The 14652-nt window shown below is 45.0% G+C and overlaps 3 non-coding genes across 3 annotated transcripts; all 3 read left to right on the top strand.

The window, feature by feature from the left end:
* The first annotated feature begins 12192 nt into the window (after nt 1-12192).
* TRNAT-UGU (transfer RNA threonine (anticodon UGU)) lies at nt 12193-12265 on the top strand. The gene has a single exon. It is a non-coding gene; the product is annotated as a tRNA-Thr (tRNA).
* Nucleotides 12266-13274: 1009 nt separating this feature from the next.
* TRNAY-GUA (transfer RNA tyrosine (anticodon GUA)) lies at nt 13275-13364 on the top strand. The gene is given in 2 exon segments: nt 13275-13311; nt 13329-13364. It is a non-coding gene; the product is annotated as a tRNA-Tyr (tRNA).
* A 1000-nt stretch (nt 13365-14364) lies between these two features.
* On the top strand, nt 14365-14436 carry TRNAP-UGG (transfer RNA proline (anticodon UGG)). The gene has a single exon. It is a non-coding gene; the product is annotated as a tRNA-Pro (tRNA).
* Nucleotides 14437-14652: the final 216 nt, after the last annotated feature.

Below are 14652 nucleotides of genomic sequence, written 5' to 3'. Positions count from 1 at the left end.
GGATCAGACAGTGGCTGAAAGTCAAATCCTCAGACTGAACAGTAAGTAGAAAAAGGGTCCCTCATTCAAACATTTGTTTAGAAAGGGAAGAAAATAGTTTAAGTTTTTCTATAGTTCATCCAGGTTGTTTTCAATAAATGATGATATTCTTACTCAATCTCAAATCCAAGTAGCAGTGGAAACATTTCAAGATTTCCTTTACAATATGATTTCCCCAAAGATTTAGTTTCTTTTTACATTCAAGGATCTTATTACATGAAATCAAAATATTTTCTCTGGGGCCCTCCAGAGAAAATATTTTCTAACCCTGATTTCATGGGATAGAAAGTATCTGCCAAGCAGGCTTTTTTGTTTGTTTGTTTTCTTCTTCTTCTGCAGCCACCTTCATTTTTGAATCACAGGCAAACCTTGTCTTAGTAATTTCTGGAAATTACTATTTCAATTCATCTTTTTTGTTCAAATGCTTCTAAGTTAAAACTCTACTAAGCTAAGAGATTTAACCATGTAACTGGATATTTACATGCTCTCTGTCTAGATTGTCACACAATTTTAAAAAATTATCAAATGGACTGACCTTCGTTTAATAAAGTTGACCATTTTTTAAGCATTATCCAGAAATTTCTACATTTCTTCTTCAGAGCTCTGGACAGTAGGACCTCTCTAGAAGAAAACAGTATGTCCTGAAGGGGCATTTTATTTTTTACAAGTGTCCAAGCCTCACCTGGAGACACCACAGAGGGGACACTATCATTACAGACACCAAGGAATTGGCCCCAAGATACACCATTTGTTTTCAAATATGAAGGCAGAATATTATTTTTTATGTATAAATCTTTCATTGATTTTTTAAGGTCTGATTTGATTGCTCAAAGTAATTTCTTGCTTTTTTTAAAGAGCAAAGAGAGGGACAGAAACCTCTGTGGGAGAGAGACTGGTTTCCTCTGTAGGCGCCCGACCAAGGCCAAACCCTAACCCGCCATCTAGGCAGGTGCCCAGATCTGAACCAAACCTGCTACTTTTCACTTTGCCAGACCTGGACCAACCAAGTAACACTGCTCTAGGCTCTTTTCTTTATGTAGATATAAATTTTCTTCCTAATAAGTTAGGGAAATATGATGACAGAAGGCATTTTGGATGATAAAAGCCCTCATACATGCAGAATCCTATCCCTTTGATTTCTGACCTTTTCCTTGTTTAGATCATCCAGTAATTTCATAAGAATGTGCAGGAAGTAAAATTTGGAGACTTTGTAGTTTTTGTGGCAATCTTTTTGTAATTTTTACAGAAAAATGTAATTATCGAAATCTTAAGTTTATCAGACATTTTAGAAAGTCTGAAAATGTATTCTACACAACTACTTAACTGAGAGTTTGGTTATAGAATTCTATGTTAGACAATATTTTCCTTTAAAATTTTGAAGCATTTTATTGCGGGCCTTTTAGTTTTCAGAGTTGTTGTTGAGAAGTTCTAAGCCTTTATGAAAATCTTGAAGTCAATGGAGTAAAAACTCAGCCTTAGAATCAAACACCTGGAGAATTTAAGACATCTATAGGGGTATATCTCAGTCCACACACTTCATACATTCTAAACAGGTCCCACTCAAGAGCCTATTTCAGGTGATCCAAAAGTTGTTTGGGGGTACCAGATTTGGGCTTTCAAGGTACCGATTTGTGATCCTCTTCTCTTCAGCTGTTCCCGCTTCAAGGACCTGCACCTGACCTGACCAGTCTCAGCCTTGGCCCAGCAGTGAAACTGCCCTTCTCTGACCTGTTTTCTTGGGAGCGGGACCTCAGCCTCCAACTCCTGTGTCACAATCACCGAATTCTGCGTGACCCCGGTCCCTGGCAACCCCTCCGTGGCTCAGCAGAGGGGCGGGTCCTGTGAGGAGCTCGCTTCCCTTCAGGGGCAGTTGGGAGCTCCCGGAGGTGGTTGCTTTCCAACCTCTGGGACAGCCAATGCCCGGTGCAACCCCGGGTGCATCCTTTTCCTCGCCCTGTCCTAATTCTGCCTTCTTCTTTCCCTCTTAATTGTTCTCTTTCCATTTTGTGGCTCTCTGGTGTCTCAGCTTCGTCTGAAAAGTGCAGGAATCCTTGGCTTCGACCATCTTCCCGGTAGGAGCTGGACGTCGCCCCAGCCCCAGCTCAGGACTCCCATAGGTTTAGTAGCAGAGTCGCTGCAACATGATGGAGGTCAGGGTTAATTCAAGGGTTAATGAAATTTAGCAACTCTAACCCCACCTACCCCCTCACCCCCATCGGTGCTGACTACTTTCAAACCACTATTTCCAGTCTCAACTCCCCAACCTGAATTACAGGCCCATGTAATCAACTTCTGTGGACCTCTCACCTGCTGGTTCCTCAGACACTGCAAACTCAACTTGTCCCAAGGCAAATACATCACCCTTTCTACAACCTTGATGCTCTTCCATGTTCCCCATCTTCATAAATGGCAGCAACAGTGGCTATACCAGGTCCTTTCCCAAGATTCTCCCCTGGTGGTGTACATACTCTGTCATACTATAACAGGGTGCAGACAAGAGGGGACCCCCAAATGGGGATTTGTAATGGGGGCCAGAACTCGAGGTGTCCAGGAAATATTAGAAAAATATACAGGATACCCTCACCCCCACCCCCCACAAGGCTAAGATGGGGGATAGGACACATGGAGCTGGGCCATTGGGAACTGTGTTGCATAGCAACAGCTTTGCAGCTAACCTCTGGCATGGTCCTTTAACTGGTTTCATAGATATGTTAAATAGCTGCTTTCATACATATGTTAAATAGCTCTGTTTCATAGATATGTTAAATAGCTGTGGCCATGCTTTGAGCCAGGGGGATGAAAGTGACTTCCACTCAAGATGTAACTGGGGGGCAGCTCCCCCTGGTTATAGTGCCTGCTTGAGAGCTTGGAGAAGATTGACTCCACCCCATGGGGCCATACCCCAGACTTACGGTGGCAGCCTAGTAAAGCTGGAAGAATACAGGAATGCTGGCAGGTGTAAATGATTGTAGGAGGAGTCAGAAATGGGGCTGCAGAAGATTGGCATGGGGATTTAAACCCAAGTTCAGCAGCCATGCGGAGGAGAATCATGTGGCTTTGGTAGAGTAGAGACCCCGTGGCTTTGGGGTGCTTGCTTTTGCCACATGGCTTAGGAAGCAGGAGAGAATTGGACTGGAAGAAAAGGGGTGAAAGGACTCTTGCTGGTGGGCCATGAGAAGATGCCATATAGCTTTGGATTAACGGGAGAGCATGCTGGTGACATAGCTGATGGTGCCAGGAGCCTGAACCACTGACTTATACTTCTTTTCCTGAGATACGGTACCCCAGACTAGGGCAGGGGGAGAAGGAAGGACTGTGTGCATCTGTGGGTATTCTAAAGGATTTTAGTATTTTAATGAAGACATTAAGTCACTACTCTAGGTCTATAGAGACTTTAAATAAATATTTCCTTTCCTTTCACAAATTACTGGCACTGAGAGATGTCTTTCCTCTGGCAGTGGGCATAGCAAACCTAGTGGGAGTCCTTTCGGGAACAGTATATCTTCCCCTGCCCAGGTCTGTTCTGTAACAGTACTAATCCAATCCTTTTCATCTCCAGCCCTAGAGGTCTCATCAATTATCACCTGGTCCATAGTGCTCTGTGCTTCCAGCCTGATCCTCAACCCACTTTTTTCACACTGGGGGGAACTAGCAAAATTTATCGAACAGGCTGATTGGATCGAGTTGCTTTCTGGCTCTAATAAAAAAACAACAACTTTGAAGTAGCTCCACGTGCTAAGAAACAAATCTGTGCAACACCTTTGAGTGAGAATGGAACAGTGACCTGAGGGTTCTTATAGAAACCAAACTATACATTCCCCTGCTCTATCAGCTGAGCTTTCAAAAGATGCATACTGCAGGTTTTAGGAAAATTTTTGTTCACCACAGACAGGAACATTTTTTGAAAAGATGCTTGGAAAGGCTTTCATCTCGCACTCATTAGAGGGGTACAGATATCAGTGTCCATTCAATCATCAGCCACCCAAATTGGTGAGAAACAACATTGTTCAAAGACACCATAGATTTGAAAAGCTTCAACAGTGGTGAAAAAGGCCCAGGTGAGGTCGAACTCTGGAAGCTCATGGGTATAGTGAGCTTCCAGAGTGACTGAGGGGTCAGTATCCTTACTAAGGGCCTTTAATTGCAATGATCATCCCTTGTCAATAGTCTTCACCTAGTGCTGCTTCCTCTCTTGCTTGCTTGCTTATTGTTCTGATCTGGTGAAAATGATGGAGGAAACAACCTTCGGCCCTGAAGGAGTAGAAGAGCTGTTTGCCCAGCCAACCTGGGTCAGAGCTCAGCACCTACATGCAATCCCCACTGCAGTCTTGCCCACGTACCGTAGGCTAGTGGGTCACTCAACAGTCCCCTGGAGGTGTCTTCTTGCAGAAGGTACAAGTTTAATAGGCCTCTAAGGAGTGATTGAGATATTAACTTTGACTTCTGCAGGGAGAGCATAAGAGAGGCAGGATTTGTTGATTTGACCTAAAAGGCTTTTTGCAAAATTTTCAGGAATTAACCCCCTCAGGGTCAAATGGCATCCTGAACCAGAAAGTCCCCATATTAATACACATGTGAATGCCAATCCCAATAACATCCTGAACCAGAAAATCCCCAGAAGAGCTGCTGCACTGATTACTTTTAAGGGTATCCACTGATCCTGCCAGTGGCAGTTTCTCTGGGGCTTCCAGTACTGCCTTCTCCAGGGGCTCAACGGGAGGCTCTCTAGAACCCCAAAGACCCACAAACCAAAGTGCTATGAGCTCTGATGTTGCCTGGACAGGTGTTCCTCTGATGCTGCATTCTCTTCCTGCTTTTCTTCAACCTTAAAACCATACCCACCCAGGATTTGATCTTGTCCTTTTCACCTCCAGCATGAGCATTGTTGACCTTAAGTCACAGGGAAAGAAGCTGCCCACTCCTCAAAGGAGTCAGCTCTGCCCGAGGGCTCCATACCCCATGCTCCACTATTTCCACTCTTTGGCTATGCTCCCACTTTCACTAGTTCTCAAATATACTTTGCCGGCCCATGAGGTCTCAGCTCCTTCTGAAGACCAGATCTGACCCACAGTCTCTACATATCATGCCTGACAGAAGTGAAAGACCTTCAGAATTTGAATAGATTTTCAATGGAAATTTCTCAATTTCCCTTTCCTGCCAAATCTGAGGAAAAGACAAACTCTTCATCAAAGATATATGCTTTTTGTCTCTTGGCATTGACAATATTTCTGCCTTCATCAGCTCTGACCCAAGGCAAGAAGCTAAAAAAAGTATGTGCAATGAAAATGACAATGAGAGTAGAAGTAAATGGAGTGGAAGTGAACATGGAAGTATACAATATTGTCAACTTTTTTTCTGGTCATCACTCTACCAAAATAATAAGCATATTAAGTGATAAAGCCATGGTATCTTCTTTGAACTCACAAAGATTCTAGAGAAATCTTCCCTTTGCTTCTGGGGTGCACAGCAATTGGATCCACAGGAATATGCTGAGGTAAGAAAAAATTGCGTGCACAAACCTGATCTTTGCTTCCTGCTAGTTATGGACTTTGTGTGCTCTAGTGATACCATATATAGTGACACACAAAATCAGCAATCTCCTGGTTTCCGTTTATTTTTTTAATATTGTTCTGTGTCCACTCCATTTGCCAGATCACAGATTACCACCCCTGTTCTAAATCTCCACTAACTCCAGTGTATTGACTCTACCTGAAGACCTCCCATATTTTCTACATATTTTCTGGCTCATATTGTAAGTATTTGTTTCCATCTCCATGTCTCCTACAAACAAAAAAATATTTTAAGGCAAGACTTATCTTTTAATATCTACATCCCTGGCATAATTCAAGGGGCAGATTAGATGTTTATTATATGGTTTTGTCTAATACACACGTGATTGCCAATCCCATAGAACAGAAGCTCTTTTGAGTCAACACTGTCTGGGTCCATGAGTGGGAAGAGGATGCAGAACTTACGAGGTCCCTTACTATGTCATAAAACATGACTTCCAATGGAATGTGTTTTCATTCTGTAGTGGATAGAGGGAGTGTAGATAAGTGTCAGAGTCTTCTAAAGATGGTGTATGAGAGGTGTAATCTTAGACTATACCTGCCTCTGTTCATAATTCTAAGAGCACATTTCTTAGTAGTTAGGGAAAAAACTCTGAACATAGTGGTTGATGTAAGGAACCAGTACATGCAGATACAATTTTGCAATGTCCAAAAAGACCATCATTGGTGGAAGAAAGCAGTGGGTGCATAAAAGTGGAGAAGAGTCAGGGACTGGCTGGCTGGGTCTGTGCGTGAGGTAGGTGAGCACCTGGGACTATTTTTCACTGAAGGCTATGTGTGTGTGGCATATAGGAAGAAGCAGCGTGTTCACTAGCAACAGCACACTCACAGGGTGGCAGCACACAGGATTTTCCTGGATTTGTCCTGTGCTACTGAAGATTTGCAAAAGTAACAGGAACTTCCTTCAAGGGAAATTGAACTAGCAACCTAAGGATCTGGAGAACATGTGACGCTGTCGAATAAGCTATGGAAGGGCACACGGCAACTGCCCTGGGGCATGACATTTTCTGGAAGTAAAGGAGGTGGGCACACTGAAGTACCCCAGGCCCAGCAATGCCTTGGGGTGCTGGAGCACACACCAGGGCTTGGGAGTGGCTTCACATTTAGGGTGTGGAAGCAATTTTCCAGATGCCACAGCCAAAGCTGTCCCCAGTTGTCTTATTTCCCCTGCTGCACTCCTTTTCACAGGGAAAGAAATAAAGGCTAATGTCCATGGCTAGAAAGGGGGTAAGAGGGTGAATGGAGGTGGGCAGCATTGGTGAAAAGCTGCTTATATCAGTTCCAGGAGGGCTTGCAGAGCAAAGGCAAGGGAGAACCCACTTGAATAGGCACCAAGGGGTGCCACATTTTGGCACCCCTTGTGTCTGGTGGAGCACCTCAGAAAGTGCTGCTTCTAAGTACCTAGCCCTCCTCTTCCCCTGCTTCTAATGTTCCTCTACTGCTTTCCAACCCATCCTGCTGCCCATCATGACCTAAGCTCATTCTTCAGGTACAGGGTGGCTTATTAGAAAGTGATGGAGAAAAAAATATCAGGCCAAGTGGGCAGAGAACACCAATAGGTATCTAGTCTTCCTGGCAGTCTGGGAGCTTGACTCTCCTCCTCCGTCCACCTACCTGGTTTCTTTGGGCAGAGGCCACTTGTCCCTGAAGTGGCCCAAGGTTCTGTGGCTTCCTAGAGAGGCACTTGAGAAAAGGAGAGGGGCAAGAACAGTGGCGGCTAAATACTACCACTTACCCTTGCTCTATGTCCTTTACAGACGTTTCATATCTCACCTGGTATGTGCTGTTTACCCCAAGAGCGCTCACCCACTTACAGAGACAGGGCAAGCCATACTCAAGATCCCTACTTTTGAGTGAGTGTGTCACCAACTCCAATAGGATCCTCCTGAAAATCACCTGTTTCATTGAGGCTCTGGAGTCTGTTTGGGTCCACAAGGCCAAACCATTGCTGTTGAAGGGGTTCAGAACAGGTATCCCCACACAATGTGCTACTTTGGTTCATGAATTATTTTAAGCTGATGGCAATCCAAACCCTGCAGAAGAAACCCACAAGAAACTTTTACCTGTCCCTTAATCTAAATTAGAAGCCTTGCCCATAATAAGAGCTTTCACCAGAAAGAATTTTTTATGTCCCATCTATAGGGCAGAACAAGGTTCTAATTACTGAACATGTGTTCATCTCATCCTGAGAATGACCTTCCTCCGCTCTTAAGTCCCAAGGTGGCTTACTGAATCCTTTTCTCAGAATGCCAGATATACCTCATTTATTCTTCTGTCAAATAAGTATGTGGAGTCTCTGAGTCTGTCATGCATAGGGAGTTCCCATATTATGTAATAATTAAATTTGGTTATATTCTTCTTGTTAATGTGTCTCATGTCAATTTGATTATGAGACCACCTGAAAGAACCTTGGAGGGTAGAGAAAAGTTTCTTTCTCCCAACAGGGACTGGAGACTTTCCAGAGGCACCAATTGCTCCGTAGCTATGGAGAGTTCCCAGCCTTGAATGTCACCATATAAGGAGACCAGCTGACATGAACCAGACAGAACCTTAGGCCTTCCTTGGATTCTATGCCTGAATGAATATGGAAGTTCAAATCCTTGGCAATGTAGCTTTTTGTTCTACAGGAGAATGGAGTGACACAATCAAGGGAAGGCTTCTTGGTTGTGATTTGTCATGCCTCTGTGGGTGAGTAAGCCATCTTGGGGTGGCAAGCACACATCAGATGAGATCTGAAATGTTTGTAAAGGATCTGGAGCCAGAGCAAGTGGTCCTATCAGAACAGCAATGCTCTCTGGCCTTCTCCATTTGTCTCCAGTACCTGTCCAGGAAGCCACAGAACCTTGGGCTTCTTCAGCTGCAGCCTCTGTCCAATGAATGTAACTTGGGAAGCTGTGATGCACCTTGCAGGTCTGGAATTTCCAGAAGTAATAACCTGTTGACTCCAAGCATCATATGGAGTCATGTGTTCAGGCCTTGTTTGGGCCTTGTTCAGACCCAGCTGTTTCTCTGTGCTCTAAAATCTAGAGTTGCAATTGTTTGCACATAATGGACAAGTCTCAAAGCTAGATCTATTTTAGTGACTTATGAACCTCTCAATTTAGAACCTCTTTCAAATGGTGCTGCTAGTGCAGTTGTGTGCTCAAAAGTTTGTGCATGGTAAATCAGGGATTGTGTGTTCAAATCCAAATGGGGCTGAATTGTGTGTAAACTGCCCAGTGCTTCCACCTTCTTCATTACATTCTCCTGCTGAGAACCCAAAAGCATGAAGTAACCTTATTCAAAGAGAGTTTGCAATTTAGAATTTTGGGTTGAAAAAAGTCACTTTAGTACTCTTGCCTTAATATAATGAAGCAGACTGATTTAGGTTGGTAATACTTGGCTCACAATTATTATTTTTTTAATATTTATGGTATAGAAAGCCAGGGTCATCAGTGCAAATGTAAACAAAATTATTTTCTTCCCTTAAGAGAAATGCATGAAATGGAGAGAAGAAACTAAATTATAATATTTAATTAAAAGGTTAAGTACCGGTAGCCAACTCATACTCAGAAGAACTCAGAAGAGTCAGCTGTTACCATAGTTAAGGGCTTGCTTAATACAGATGAAGAATTAAAAGCTACAAGAGCATGTGGTAAAACAGTGTGTTTTGGCACCTTATCTAAAGTCTTTTCATTGTCTGAGGCAATCACTTATAGTAACTATATTTGCTAGCTTATTAAAACTTAAGTGGAATATTTAAAGTGTTAAAAGAAAAAAAAAAATCCCATGAGGCCCTGGCCCGGGGTGGCTCGGTTGATTGGAGTGCCATCATGTAACTAAAAGTTTGCAGGTTAGATCCTCCGTCTGGGTATGTAAGATGCCTGGTCAACTGATTTATGTTTCTCTCTCCCCTCCTCTCTTACTTCCCCTTTTCTCTCTCCCTCCCTCTCTCTCTAAAAGCAATAAAAAATATCCTCAGGTAGGGATTAAAAAACAAATCCAACCAGCCTAGAATTCTGTATCCAGCAAAGCATCTTCAAAAGTGATAGTGAAATAAAGACATTCTCAGACAAACATAAATTTCAAGGAATCCATAGCACATAGAATTGTCCTGCAATAAATGGTAAAAGTTCTCCAGAGAGGCTCTCTTTGTAGGCTAGAAACTCAGATCTGTATAAAGAAAGAGTGTTAGAAAAAGAATAAATAAAGATCTATTATTTTTCCTCTACTTAATTGCTCTAATGGATAGTTTGCTTATAATAATACTTTAAACTTATATCTTAAGCTTACCTAGTTATGTATGTCAATAATATCTCAATAAAACTTGGAAAAATTCCTTCTGAAAAGTAATCAAATTGAACCTTTAAATTAAAATTACAATTTATAATTGACTCAGGCAGTAGATTTAATAACTGATTAAACATAGCTGTAGAAAGAATGACTGGATTATGAGTAAGAGCATGTAATTCAGAATGTAACATGGAAAGACGGAATGTAGAAGAGAGGTTAAAAAATAGAGGACAAGTTGTGAGTCTACTATGTTTAATTTCAATTTTATAAATGGAGAGGAGAAAAAGGACAAAAACAGCAGTTGAAAAAAATAATGCCTGAGAATTTTCCAGAACTGAAGAAAGACAACAATCTACAGATTTAAGAAACCCCATACCCAAGAATCTAACACCTTAACCATTGGAAAAACATGGTATTTCCCTATAGGATCATTTATTCCTTTTTTGCACTTCTCAACTGAAATCTTCCCTTGGATACATCTGATTGGTAAAACCTAGGTCACATGCCCACTCCCAGCTCCAGGTGGGAAAGCAACTTTTCTAGGACCTAATATGTGAATATGTGAAATTACCAAATGTAAGGAAAATGTTTTTAAAAATGTTAATTCAGAATTTTCCTCATCACACCTCTGCTGTTTTCTCCTTGTATGTTTTTTCTTCAAGCACACGTAACTCTTAGCTCTAACTCAATGGATGATCGACATCAATGTTTTCAACCAGTGTGCTGCAAGGATTTTTTAAACACGCAATACCTGTCTATGTAGTCAGGGGCAGTGACCTCTTTTCCCTTAGTTATTAAAAAACAAAAACAAATAAACAAAAACAGCCAACACAACAATAGATGTTTGTGTGAATAAATCAAATGTAAACCTAATTTTTTTGCCAGATCAGGAAAAAAAAAAATCACTGCTCTATGTCATCTGAGCTAACCTTGACCTATCAATCTATGGAACTCTAGACGGAAGAGTATTTTAACTATTGTACAATTCCCATAAACTCCTCCCTCCTCACCTCAAATTCAGCCCATCTAAATCTTAGCACCCCTTTGCCCTCTCCAGATACCCATCTTCCCTTTAAGATGTTTTTCCCTGCAACTATCATCCTGCTTCTTCAGGCTATATTTGAGAAATCTCCCCAAATTTCTCCTCTTTATTGTGTGTTATTTCCTCTTTATTCATATCTAACTTCAGCAGAATCTGTCCCATATCTCTTTTATTCATGTTTCCCCTTCTGAGTGTATAAATGTTACCCCTTTGAAGCTTTATTTTGGAGCATTTGCACCATGGCCAATATCTCATGTTCCCTTGACACTAGTTTCTCTTTCCTTCATTCTTCATATCCATGCCTAGTGAGTTTCCATTTTCAATTTTTCAAATGGCAAAACTTCATTCTAGAAATACCTTTGTCTCCTACTTACCTGTCTTCTTATGTTCCCTCACTTTCAGGAAGGCAGTGGGCTGCCTTGGTCCTTTAAACACCTCCAGGAGTCTGTCAGATTTTATCCTCCCAACTTTTCTACCAGAAATCAGTCCACCCCCCGCCTTGTGCCTTAATCTATTTTCAGAGTGCTGCTCAAACCCATCCGCTCCAGAAGGCCTCTATCTGTGATTACTACAAGTTCGTGATCCTCAGCAGACTCCACTGCCCCCTTACACCACCATAGCTACTTTTTATTATTCTCTTTCATGAAAACTAAAGTTCATTTATTCCCTAAAACTATGACAGTGCCTTCCAGGTAAAGACCATATCTGGGTGCGTAGTTCCTAGTGCAGAGCCTAGCACAAACTTGGAATTCAGTGTTTATTGAATAAAGAAATGAATTAAATGAATGCCTGCTCTGGTGCTGAGACTCGATCTGTTACTAAGGGTCCCTACATCTAAGGAACTAAAGGAGGGTGGTTGCAGGTCGGTGGACATCTTGAGTCAAGTACAAAACTGAGTGCAGATACCCAAGTTTCAGCTAAGAGACCCGTGGTAGGCAACTTCTCTCTTCTATCAACTTCCCTTCTTAGTTTTGACAATATGTAGCTTGGGGGGGGGGGGGGGGGGGGGCGGGGGGGCGGGGAGAAGCTTTCACTGTGTTAGATTGTGTTGGGTCAGGCATATTTTTCTGGACTTAAAATAGTGGCTGTCTCTGTCACTGACCCCCATATTGCGCTATTCCCAGGAAAAGCCTGCAAACGGAATTTCAATGGTTGGGAAACATCAAAACGACATTCAGATTTCGTTTGCTTCCAACATTCAGATATTGCAGTAAAGACGCAACATAAAATTTTTCCTTCACTACCAAGAACAAAACATTTCAAGTGCAGGGCCCTATAGCTCAGGGGTTAGAGCACTGGTCTTGTAAACCAGGGGTCGCGAGTTCAAATCTCGCTGGGGCCTTCAAGGTGTTTACTACTGTTTTTAATTCTTCTCACTACTACCCTCTCTCCTATAACTTTAACCCACCCGGATAGTCGCGTCTGACCGGGCAGATCCGCTCATGAGCCTGGATGGTCGCCCAGCCCAAGCCGGAATGAGGACTGTGGAGAAAGACAATGGGGTCGAACTCTCACCAAGCGCCGCGGGCAGGTTTATGGAACCCAGAGCCAGGCCCTCCTGCCCGCGTCGGCCTTCCCAGTTACGCGGTTGGGGGCGGTTCTCCTGTTTCGGTGGTTTTCCAACACTTCAGTACCTCGGTGCGGGGGATTCGGGCTGAGACTCGGATGGCCATGGTATTGACTCAGAGATCGTGGCTTCCTCTTTTGGAAAACCTTAAAATGGTTTCACCAAAAGTAGAAACACTGGGCTTACCCGCATACTTTGTATTCCACGCCCTCTCCGGGCCCAAGTCTGCAAACGTGTAAGCTGAGAGGGGCTGGGGCGGCCGGCGCCGGTGCGCACGGCCCCGAGGCCTGGGCAGGAAGAAGGGAAATGAGACCCGCGCCCCTCGCCCTGGCTCGGAGGCTCGGAGCAGCCTGGGGAGAATGTTTCCCACTGCCTCGGTCCCCCGTTCCCCAAACCCCAAACGGCCGCTCCCACTCCAGGCACACGCCGTGCCGAGGAAGCCACGGCCTAGCGCGCTCCGTGCAAACAATGCCCTCCCCGCGGCCTGCTTCCCCTCCTTCCCCGTCTCTGCGGAGCGAAGACCCCTGCACCCTCGGGGTGCACGGGTTCTGGCAGTGCCTGTGATGGCGGTGCCTGTGACGAGCATGGGCTGGCCCTGTGTGGACGTCCCTCGGTGAAGCAGCAGAAGCCAGCTCTAGAAGGGCTGTCCCCAAAACTGTGCTGCAGGAAGTTCTCACAAGATGGTTACTCCGCGGTATCCAACTACGGGAGGGCGAAGAGTAGCTTCGCACCCTGTTTAGCTCTGACCTGAACAGGGAATTCCACAGATGCAATCTTCGCACTCCCTTCGATAGCTCAGCTGGTAGAGCGGAGGACTGTAGAGGGGCCCTTCCCAGTCATCCTTAGGTCGCTGGTTCGATTCCGGCTCGAAGGAGGAGCTGCTCTTTTGGGCTGTTCCGGTCCATGGCGTGAACCACGGGTCTGCCTGGCAGGCTCGGTTAGGCAGTAATTCGGGACTCACCGGCCTGCTGGGGAGGCTCTGCGATACCTTCTGTAAGATGCGCCCTGTTTTTTCGCTTCTGGTTGATCCTAGGTTGCTGCCTGAGGACCAGACGTCGGAGGCCAAGGACCACTTGTTGGTACAGAGTATTTTACATATGCGTGTACGTGCTCGGCCATCTTCGGGGCATTCATTTGCAGAACAAATCCCTTAAGTGTGACCTGCAGCCTGAGTGTGGGACCCCGTTATACACACACATCCGTGGAGAAAGAGAGACTTTCCATTTGTTTAGCCGTTTGTGTATTCTTATCGTTCCATGAAGGGATGTCGAGCCGCAGCAGGAAGGAGCGCTGGCACGTGACGGGAATGGGGATGAGCCGGGGAGAGAGACTCCTAAAGCGAGAATCCGTCTGAGCGGAGGCGGGGAGAACTGCGCTCACCAGGGAAACCGTGGAGGGTCTGGAACAGTGCCCCCCAGGCCGCGCGCCCCCAACCGGCTCCGGCTCCGGCGCCAGGCTGGTCCCTCGGATCCCGTGCCCGCGCCGGGAGGTAGACAGACCTCCCGCGCGTTTGTCCGGGGCTCGGACTGAACGGCTTTGAGAACGGGTTCGTCTGGCCCTCCGGCTCCCGCCCGTTTCCCTCCAGACCCGAGCTCGCGGCCAGACCGTCCGGCAGGGCTCGCACCTCCAGCGGGGCCTGGCCCCGAAAGGCCGCCCCCCGCCCCCCGGTGGGGAGCCTGGGCGGGTCCTGTATGTGGGTCGGAGAGAATGAATGAGGACAGGGCCGGAGTTCGCGTGAGAGTTCATAACGATGGGAATAAAAGTTAGAGAAGGCGAGAAACATCAACGCTCACCACAAAGGGAGAAAAACGCCGGGGTAGCCTGGCGGGGAAAACGAAATTCAGAGGAAATAGATGCAGACATTTTCTTGTCCTGGCTCGTTGGTCTAGGGGTATGATTCTCGCTTTGGGTGCGAGAGGTCCCGGGTTCAAATCCCGGACGAGCCCAAGTTTTTTTATTGGGTTTTTTGTTGTTGTTGTTTTGTTTTTTTTATTCCTTTAGGATCTACCGAAAAAACTTCTGTTCCACACAGGTTTTCTCCTGTTCCAAACTGTTCTGCAACGCGAGGCAGATGGGAGCTGATAACCTGGAGAAACCAAATTGCCTGGCTTCCTGTACTGTAGGGCCCCTGGGAGCACTGGCCCGGGTCCCACCAAGTTTCT

The sequence above is a fragment of the Artibeus jamaicensis genome, unplaced genomic scaffold (assembly GCF_021234435.1).
Source record: "Artibeus jamaicensis isolate MK-2021 breed Jamaican fruit bat unplaced genomic scaffold, CSHL_Jam_final scaffold_854, whole genome shotgun sequence".
Classification (NCBI taxonomy): Eukaryota; Metazoa; Chordata; class Mammalia; order Chiroptera; family Phyllostomidae; genus Artibeus; species Artibeus jamaicensis.
This window is presented reverse-complemented; position numbering and strand designations above follow the sequence as displayed.